This window comes from Notolabrus celidotus, chromosome 6 (assembly GCF_009762535.1).
Source record: "Notolabrus celidotus isolate fNotCel1 chromosome 6, fNotCel1.pri, whole genome shotgun sequence".
NCBI classification, from domain to species: Eukaryota; Metazoa; Chordata; class Actinopteri; order Labriformes; family Labridae; genus Notolabrus; species Notolabrus celidotus.
This window is the reverse complement of record NC_048277.1, coordinates 6,012,493-6,022,294: the sequence shown is the minus strand read 5'-3', so window position 1 is coordinate 6,022,294 and position 9,802 is coordinate 6,012,493.

Genomic DNA, 9,802 nt, shown 5'->3' with positions numbered 1-9,802 from the left:
TCCCCTTTTCTTTCAACATATTATCTCTGTCTCTGCAATCACAGCAGCTAACGACACACCGGTGGTGAATTACACCTGACAGATGTAAAAAGACATCGATAATTGCGGAGGGTCCAACTCTTTGTGTGCTGACGGGTCTAAAATATTAGTTGCAGTATGTTGTTGTTTTTTCCACTTTGGTGGAAGTATAAAGCAGTTGTTTGTTTGAACTGAACCATTATAAGAGTAAACACAAATCATGGAGCAAAAGCTATTTAATGTGGGTATTGTCTGGAAACAGGAGACCATCACTGGTGTCAGGTTTTAAATCTGTTACCTGTCGGTCCAACACTTTTATAGGAGTGGCTCTGACGCAAGATAAAAAGGAAAGCAACATGGAGGAGAGGTTTTTTGTTAATCAGAGTGATGTATGACCAGGAAAGTGTGGCCTGTGGTATAAATCAATAACCAGAGGAGTTTTCTTTAGAGTACTCTGAAAGAGCTGATTACTGTATTTTTTAAGAAAAGAGGGTCAATAATAGAAATAAAAAGTTCTCTTCCACAGTAATTCAAAGTGACACTGAAAATCCCACTATTGAAGAAGTGGACATTTTATAGGACTACCTCTTATGATTTCATAAAATGTATGAATAACAACCTGACAATCTCAGGTCTAATAATAATAACCTTAATAATGTTGAAATCACATTAAGTCGGTGTACTATACTGGCATCCACACTGCAAAAACTCAAGTCTTAGCAAATGAGGCTCAGCTAAAGTCCATGCAGGAAGACTGTTCCATATTCATTCATCATTCACTGATATACTCTGTATCTCTGACACCCTGCTTTTTTCATTTACTCTTTAAAACAGGTTTTCATCTGGCTGCTGCCAAACTTAAAACCTGTTCTCTTCATCGCTTCAACAGTTTTCCGTTTCAGTGTGAATCATTGCGACCCTCCTCCACCGAGTCACATCTGTACTCGATCAACAGTGTGCGGGTTCATCTCTTTAGATGTAGACCCAAGCGGCAACCTCAGGTCTTAAAATATGAACCCCATGTGGAAGTGTTAAAAACTGCAGTTCATCGAGCGTCCACTTGAGGCTGGCTGCAGATACACCAGAAACCACATACACACCCATTCAAAGAAGGACAATCTTTACAGCAGAAATAAACATGTTGACAGCCTGGTTCAAAAAATATTTTAGGTCTGAATAGCTCATTTCTCTATCTGCACACACTGTACGGGGTAACTTGTTGTTATTGAAGATATTAACGTACAAATTTTGCCTAAATAAGGGCGTGGCCTGACTTGATTGACAGGCAGGCACTCTGTAGCTGTTAGCAAAAAGGCTTAAGGCCCGCCTCTTTACCTCACAATTGCTTGTACGAAGTTAGATTCAGTTCAGTATTTCCAATGTGGCACCTGCTGATGATTGGCTTCAAAAAGGGCTTCAGAAACAGAAGGGTGACGTCACTGAGACTACGTCCATTAATTATACGGTCCATGTGTCCACCCCTCATCACATCCCACATCCTTCCTTCACCACTACCAGTGTCTACAGGCTCCACCTGGGGGCTATCCTACCCTGCAGTCAGCCTCGTCACACCAAGTGGTCTCAGTGGATTCTAATTGCCAAAAAAAAATAAAGATACATTTCTAAATCTTGTAAAATAAACTATCGTTCACTTGTAATTCAGTCTCAAGAGATGAAAGTGTATTAGTCTAATATCTTATTACACAGATATACTGTAAGTCACAATCACCAGGCAAGTCAAGATAAATTCTATTTTATGACAACTCTAAAATAAGCTCTGAATCTCTTGTAGTGTCAAAATATCCAACAATGAAGCAAGCAAACTGTTCTTATTAAGTTTGTGGAATAAGACTTAATATAACATAAGTGTTTTCAAATGAGTGTCATGTAAATGTAATAGGTTATTCTGACAACAAATTAGACATTAAACTTTCTAAGATTTGAGATTTTCATTGCAGGTTCCAAAAAGTTCCCACCAAGGGAATGTCCTTCAGAAGTGACACAGTGACGGATCCACTCGCTGCTTTTCACTCACAAACAAGCTGTTAAACCTAAATTATGTCAATCAAAAAATAGTTGCTATTATTAATGCCAAAAGAATTAGACTTCTCTCAAAAGCTCAGCTGTGAAATGCTGCTGTTACTATCCAGGAATATATTTGAATTCATTTACAAGACGCAGTCAGTTGTTCCCAAAAACAATGTCATTAGAGAAATGCAAAGTTTGCTAAAACATGACTTTTTCAAAGAGAGGAATCTATGAAACAAAACTATGGAGGGTTCAATAAATGACTTCATCAGATATGCAGGACTCCATCCAAAAACAAAGAGCAGATTAGCAGGGGGTAAAAGTATATGTTGAACTTAAATCATCTGTGCCTCAAAAAACAGACTTCATATCTGAAATGATAAACACAAATAAAGTGTTACAACTCAAAATCATATTGTGTATTGTCCTTCACAAAGATGGTAAAATGTTGGAAGATGGTGAACTAGAGAGACTTACACATTATCTCTGAAACATGTTTAACAACCAACACTTCTTCTTTTTAAACCTCATGATTGAAACAGTGACACAAAGGTTGGAGAGCCCAGTGAATTTGAAAGGCTTTGAAAAAACATTTTCAACAAAATATATGAATTCATACTCCACAGTAAGTCAGTTTTCTACAGACAATATGCGACAAACATGAAGAAGTAAAAGTTTTTTCTAATGTAAACAAAAAAAAAACACATGTTCAACATAACAAGCATGTGAGGATCCAGGAGAGCTGGAACAGACCAGGATCAGGAGGACGTAGTATCCGTGACGTCGACCATCTGTTTCTGAAGAGCTGTTTTGAAGCTTTATCATCAGCGGGTGTCATATTGGAAATGCTGAACGCAACTGCTGTTGAGCTAGTGTGAGGTAAAAAGGTGGCTCTGAGCCTCCTAGCCAACAGCTTCAGTGTTCCTATCTGTCAGTCAAGTCAGCTGTGCCTCTCGTAATGGAAAACTTGTAATCTTAATATCAGAACTGCCACGTTACGAAAAAAGTCACTCCGAAAATGTTTATTTCTGCTGTAAAGATCAGCTTTTAGGAGTGGGTGTGTACTTGGTTTCCAGTACTTCCGGAGCCAGCCTAATGTGGACACTTACAAACTGCCGTTCTTAACACTTCCACACCGGCTTCAATTTCGGCAGCCGGAGGTTGCCGATTGGTAGCACGTCATATCTAAAGCTGTGTTCACATCACATCACTGTAAAGTTTGTAATCATATAGCAAAGTATCAGACAAATCAGAAGTAGTAATGAGTGCAGGCTTTAATTGCCCAACACCTATTACCAAAGGGAGAGTATCAGCTATCATGTTGTTCTTTGTACTGCCTTTTTTTAACAGCCATTCATTTTATGGGGTCACAGTGAGGGAGAGAGAGGGGGGCACAGGCAGGCAGACAGACAGACAGACAGACAGACAGACAGACAGACAGACGGACGGACAAGCAGAAGAGAAAGAGAAAAGATAAGCCATGAAAGTTTTGGGATACTTTCTTGGTTAGGTGCTTGTGTAGGAAACATCAGCCCATGGTTTCATCCACTTTACTGCTGCATGTTAATCTGAGGCAGATCTGCAGACCACAAGTCCCTCCTGTGACATGAAGTGATGATAAATGTTTAAATAACAGTGTTTCAGCACCTCAAGACGGACACTTTCCTCTAAATGCGTGCCCTTGTGTTTTCTAAAACATTTGAAATGAAGGAAAAACATTTAACTTTTAATATCGGGACTGTTTAAGTCACCGGAGCAAACAACATGAGTCACACTCAGATGTTGAGCTGAAGTTATAAGCTGATGATATAAATGGCTACATATAGGAAAAGAAAAGGGAGATGAAGAAAGAGAAAAATTACATGAGTGGGAATTGTTGCATCTTGACAGCAACAGCTGCTAGTGCATGATTTTGATGGCTTTGAATCAAAGATGTCATAAAGAGAAGATGCATTCTCTGATGTTGATCTGCTGTATAGTAAAAGTTGCTGAAAGCGATTTCTTTCTTTTTTTATTTAATAAAACTGATATGATGGGAGAAGCTTGACAGATGCTAGGACAGATATTTTTCGATCCAGTGAGAACCTGTGGGTGGTTTTCAGGACATGTTTGTGTGCATTTTGTCTGTGTACATCAAGTTTGAGTGATGTGTCCATGCTCCTCCTTGTTGTCCTAGCAGTACATTGTGTCCTTTGACATCTCTGGTCACATTGCATACAAGCAACCCATCGAGAGGCTGGGAGGAAGAGCACACAGCTGTCAGTCTGCTCCTCAATGGACCAAAACAGACCAACCTAAGGATCATAAAACCGCCTGAGAAGAAGTGAGTCACTCTTCTTTCTCCTCTGCACAAACCCTGCCTCATTTCTTCTGTGTGTAAATACTCCATCTCTTTCTTCCATTTCCATCAAACCACAGAACACAGTGACCAGAGGATGTTTAAAGGTGACCATAACACAGAGACGAGGGAACAGGGAGGACCACAAGGGATGGGACAGGCACAGACATCCTTGTATAAAGAGTATTAAAGTCAGTGTTGTACAAGCTTCATTGGGATTATGTCTTCAAAAACCACCATAAGTCTACGTTTTCTCTTTTATCTATGTCCTCTGCGTGTCTCTTTGCTTCGTTCTCTCGGCTCCGTGCATTAGAAGTGAAGCCTGTAGTGCCAGCCCCTCTCCCACACTCTTTTTTTCATTGTGGAAGAAAAATAGTGGAGAAAAACCCAACTAGAAAAAAAAGATTCACAGTGCAGTGTAATGGCCCATTAAGATCTCCCTTTGCATCGAGTTTAGTGGTATTGGCTGTAAAGCCTCAGCTCAAAGTTAATTCATTAGGCTTTGAAATGCTATTGCTGCCATTTACAACCATATAATGATTAAATTAATAAAACAATGGTTTCCTATCTCTCCTGCAGATAAAACAGGGAGTCATTAGCTTATTGGCACAGGGAAGATTTAAAGGTTATTACGCACACTGCTATGACAACGCTGACCATGCAGTACCACACATATTATACGTTCCCCCTGTAAGCTAGAGAAAAGGACATCCTTATTTCTGTGAGTGTAAACTAGTCGACTGAACAGCATGTGGTTTTTGTGATTCATGTATGTGGCAATCTCTCTGTGAGCTTCCCAGAGCTATTGCCGTCTATTTATAGTGTTATTCAAAGTGTGTTGGTGTCTGCTGAACAGAGGACGGTTAACCAGGGAAGCCTTGATGTGGGTCAGTCTCTCTCTTTCTGTGCCCAACTCTGAAAACAATGTAGCACTGCTCTGAGTCCTTGAGATAATTGCCATGCGGTGACGTTACACATAAGATGACAGAAACGATGATAAATGGGAGGCTGTGGTTAAAAAAAAAAAAAAAGAAAGAAACACTTCTCTGAGGGATATAGAAATGATTGACAGTGAGGAATTAAAGCCGGGACAATCAGTGGGTATTGACTGATTTCACAGCAGCAGAGTTCAGAGAGAGAGAGAGAGAGAGAGAGAGAGAGGCAGATGAAGAAGAAGAAAATAAAAGAAACAATGCTGAACTTAGAAATGATAAACAAGATTATGAATCTTGTCCTGTATGTGATTATTATTATGGTTCAGTCATGGTATCAAAACAGTCTTTGGACATTAAGTGACACCTTGGTTGAGAATGTGATAGAGTGCTGATTGTAGACACACACACGATTGGTCGTCCGCCATACACACGGTTGCAGGGGCTGGATGGATGGATTGACACTAATATCTGATGCACACAGGATTTTCTGCTTAGTAATGCTCAAGCTTTTGATCTACGAAGATGGCACTAGCTTTTCTTTCAACTGAAATGAGTTTTAGTTTGTTCTCTATGTTGTTGTTCGTTCTTTGATCTGGATTCAGGATATTAGTCAGATGAGCAGTGTGCAGCCTGCTGAGTCTCCGGTCCCTGACTGTGCGGTTTGGATGAAAGCTCTACAGAGTGAGGAGCTGATTATGATAGCATAAGCTGATTTACACACAGTGAATGCAGTTGGATTCAAATTGGCCCGTCATGTATGCATATCACAAAAGAGGCCTGTAGTAACGTCAGAGTAAAATCCTTTTTCTGACCTACAAAGCTCTTAATGGTCAGACACCTTCATATCTTAAAGAGTTCATAGTGCCCTATTACCCCTCTAGAACACTACGCTCACAACATGAAGACCTGCTCGTTATACCCAATGTCTCTAAATGTGTATTGAGCCTCTCCTTCGGAATCATCTACCAGTCAGGGTCTGGGAGGCAGACACCCTCTCTACTTTTAAGAGCAGGCTTCAAACTTTCCTTGTTGATAAAGTTTATAGTTAGTGCTGGATCAGATTTGGCCCAGCTCTTAACTATGCTGCTATAGGCTTAGACTGCCAGGTGACAGATACACTGGGATCATGTCTTTCCCACTCTCTCCTCTCTCTCCCTGTCTCTTACTTTAGCTCTTCCTGTCCCATTAAAGTTTCTAACCATAGACCTTTCTGGAGTCCCTGAGCTCCCTTGTCTCGTAGGTTCCTCTGGATCTCTGCTGCTGTGGACGTGCCAGACTCCAGCTGCTACAACTACTACTATCCGTCTCATCTCTCTCTCTCTCCCTCTCTCTCTCTCTCTCTCTCTCTCTCTCTCTCTTGTCTCTCTCTTGTCTATCTCTCTCTCTCTCTTCTCTCTCTCTCTCTCTCTCTCTCTCTCTCTAGTCTGGTCCTGCTGGAGGTTTCTGCCTGTTAAAGGAAGTTTGTCCTTGCCACTGTAACTTGCTAAATGCTGCAAAGTGCTCTACTCATGGTGGATTAAGATGAGATCAGACTGAGTCCTGTCTGTAAGATGGGACTGGATCATATCCTGTCTTGCTGTTGGGTCTTTTGTTGATAACAGAACATAGAGAATTTGTAAAGAGTCTTCAGATAACATTTGTTGTGATTTGGGGCTGCATGAATAAAGATTGATTGATTGATTGACTGCATAACGGCAGTGTGCTCTTTAAACTATACAAAGATTGAAATCCACGAGGAATCTACTTGTCACCATGTGAAGCTCTCGTACGATGTGATTTGTTCCTCTAGTTCTTACTCTTCCCACATACTCACACATTGTCTTTCACTGTTGGAGCATCAGTAAATACCACAGCCTTCAAATTGTAATAGTGGTATTTGGGGTTAGTTTAGCGACTCTGAGGTTGCAATTAACTTAGTTAAAACTGGCAACCCAGTACATTCATTATGCAACATCCTGTTAATTGCACAATTAAGTTGATAACGACATGCTGCGACTGAATAGTTGAGGGCAATACAGCCTGAGCAAAAGGAACGATAAGAAGCATATCCTTATCTTAAAGAGTCTGCCTGACTGGATAAACACAAAGCACCCACAAGCAGAGTTCAATAATTAGATCAATTAAGCCGGTGGGTAATCAGATGCAGAAAGAGCCAACCCACAAAAGCTTCCTTTTAGGTTGTGAAAGGAAGGACCCATGAGTGAATCTGCAACTTGCATTGTGCTGATTGAAAGGCAGCTTAACATGAGCTCATTCATGGTGTACACACACACGTGTGTAAGCATTGCTTCTAAAACTAAGTGGTGTTAAGGCAGGGACAGGTACAATCTTGTTTTTCTGTTGAGAAAATCACGTCCTTAAGCTTAGAAGAGATGTTAGACTTCTCCACACTGATAATCACACTCAGAGGGATTCAATCAGCTCTTTCATTCACACCCATTTCCGGCTCTTTTAACCTCCAGAATATTACATCCATCTATATACATCTTCCCTCGTCTGTCTCCACATTCTCCTCCACGCCTGCACTTCTCTGTCTTCTTTATCCATCTGGAGCCACATTAGAGGCATGTGATCTGTTTTTAGGGGAATCCACATCCATTCACGGGCATTTGTACACACAGGCCTCATTAAGCATTTAGGGGGAAAAAACTGGCGCATGAAATCCTTAAAGTGCCTCTCTGTGAGCACCTTGAGGCAGACAGTAATCGGTCTCCTCAGAAGACAGCTAAAGGAAACATCACGACAGCTCAAGAAGCAAACTTTACCAATCTTTTTTCATCTCCATTTCTTTCTTGCACTAAAACCTTTTTTTTTGGGGGGGGGGGGGGGGGGGGGGGAGCAAGACTCAATACCACAAAACAGGCCTTATATAATAGGCTCTGTGTGCTACAGATGGATGTTATTCCTTGGCATCTCTCACTTACAGGCATTCTGTTGCCTTTTGATCTCTCAAGATGGAAAGAATAAGCTGAGCGGGATCTCTCCATGGTGCTGAACTATTTCCATCTGAACAGCTGCCCTCAGGCCACAGCAGCCAGAAATATGCACTGGCAGTGTGAGAGACACTGTGCTCCATGCTGCAACAACACTGAGCAGACACCAAGAAATGGCACTGGCTAAACTCATTCCAGAGATCCACTTTAGAGGTGTTTTGGGTGTAATGTAAAATGCAGAGTCTCTTCCTGTAGCCTCATCTTTTATATATTTCCCTTTTGGCTAACAACGTGTTAGACCCTCTTCTAAACCCTAAACTGTTGCGGAGCTCATGCGGAGCTCATGCGGAGCTACATTTTAATTGTAAATATATTTCAAGTGCATCTACTGAAAACAAAACAAAAGCCTCTTTGTAAACCAAATGAAAGTTGTGTGTCTTTGCATGTTTCGCTCCAGCTCTGACACTAAGCAAGGTTACTCTGTCCTCAAAGCACAGCTCAGAGTCACATGTGTGAAAACTCTGGATAAGTGAGGCAGTCACACTCCATGCATCTGCTTCAAATCAATACTTCTTATTCAAACAAGTGTGACACCCTGAGAAGACCCTGCATGTCAGCTTTACTTTCATTGTCTGTTGTGGTCATGCTTTGTAAAGCAGAGGTAAAACACTGACAGCACGGTTCATGAGTTCATGCACACTAACATTCACATCTTTATTTGGATCGACGTACCCACTCCTCTTTTGGTGAAGACAAGGGTCCAAACTGGGGTTCAGTTGTGTTCATTCATATGCATCTATGCATGAGAGAGAGACATGCAGACTGCATCATTAGCTTCAGCATGGGGTTAATGAGAGTTTACAAGACAGAACATCAGCTAGAGAGTAGTTAGAGGTCAGAGGATGGCAAGCAATGGAGATGAAGACAAAGACAGCAGCAACCAGAACATGTAGACTTTGAAAAGTGTAATGTCTTCAAAGAGGAAGTTTGTTTTACAGCACAGAAAAACAATCTTATTAAAACACATCAGACAAAAAAGGACAAAACTAAAAATGATCGATCGCAGCTGTTCAGCATCCTCTCGGTTTGGGCAGCATTTGAGATTCATGGCAGATAAATAATAAAATAACAGTGGATGCACTGAAAATCCTCTTGTACCCCTTTATTCAGCATCCCCTGTTGTCCACCTTTTCCTCTGACTCATTGTAGCTATACCGCATCTTGTTTGAGTTATCACCACGGGACTAATAGAGAGGTTTGTTCTGATCTGGGGGTGTCTATACCTCAACTAGAGGGAAGTGGGTGATATGTAGAATGCAAACCAAAGTTCAGTTTTCCATAAAAACACATGCATTGTTGGTCTTTCTTAAAGTAGCATCAACACATGGGTACCAGGCAGTGGTGGATACAGTACACGTCTTCATTACTTAAGTCAAAGTATAGATCCTCCTGGTCAAACATTACTTTAATACAAGTGAAAGTTGTTCAGTCAGATTCTGACTTGAGTTAAAGTCCTGGAGTACTTGATTTTAAAAATACTGAAGTATTCA